The following is a 904-nucleotide window of genomic DNA, read 5'->3' as shown; positions in this document are numbered from 1 at the left end:
TTTTGCCCACTGGATGTTGTCCAACCTGGCCCACAACCACACACACAGTGTAACAGAGAAAAAGTTGGACACCCCAATATATACGGCAGGGGGGTGAGCGAGGGGCGAGGTCCCGGCAGGCCGGACAAAAGGTGAGGCTTTAAAAGTTTCTGCTGCCTCGACGCTTTCCCTTCATCCTGATGTGTCTGCTGATTCTGCTGTGTGTGTGTGTGTGTGTGTGTGGACTCAATAGAATGTGCTTGGCCGGAGCTTTACGGGGTCAATGATATTGCACATGCCACGCTTCTATAGAGACAGAGAGACACAGTGAAAGGAAGCATACAAACATCTGATGGCCGTATAACATTATTACATTATATAGATACTCTCTGGGTCCGTTATCCATCAGTGAGTAAACTTCAACAAATACACACAGCTGATAAACAACTGCAGGAAGTTTGTATAAAACCAGAGATTTGATTATTTCCTGTGAATATTGATCAGAGATTAGTTTTTCTGATATTTTGAGGAACTTTTGATACACTCTTCTGTCTGCATTAGGTTTTTTTTTTTATATTTTTAACAATCAGACTTAATAACTTGCTTTTTAACCAGTTCACTGGTTAAAAAGTTTGAAACTGTTTATATGGAACATTTTTAGTGACACAAACTCAATTTTAAAATTGTTAGTTAAAAAACATTATTGATAAACTAGACCTCCAAACACTATGATTTGTCATCAACTGAAAAGATGGAACGTCTCCTATTAAAATCACGGGGGTATGTCTATGAGCATGGCGACAAACCTGGATGGCTATTAGCACACCAACTTAAGTGCTGCGCCGTGTCTCAACAGATTCCACAAATTCTTAAAGATGATGGTGAACTAACTATTGTCCCAGAGGAAATTAACGAAACATTCACC

The sequence above is a fragment of the Morone saxatilis genome, unplaced genomic scaffold, assembly GCF_004916995.1.
Source record: "Morone saxatilis isolate NCDOM2014 unplaced genomic scaffold, NCSU_SB_2.0 Contig0, whole genome shotgun sequence".
NCBI classification, from domain to species: Eukaryota; Metazoa; Chordata; class Actinopteri; family Moronidae; genus Morone; species Morone saxatilis.
The sequence above is the reverse complement of the archived record's forward strand: the minus strand, read 5'-3'. Positions refer to the sequence as shown.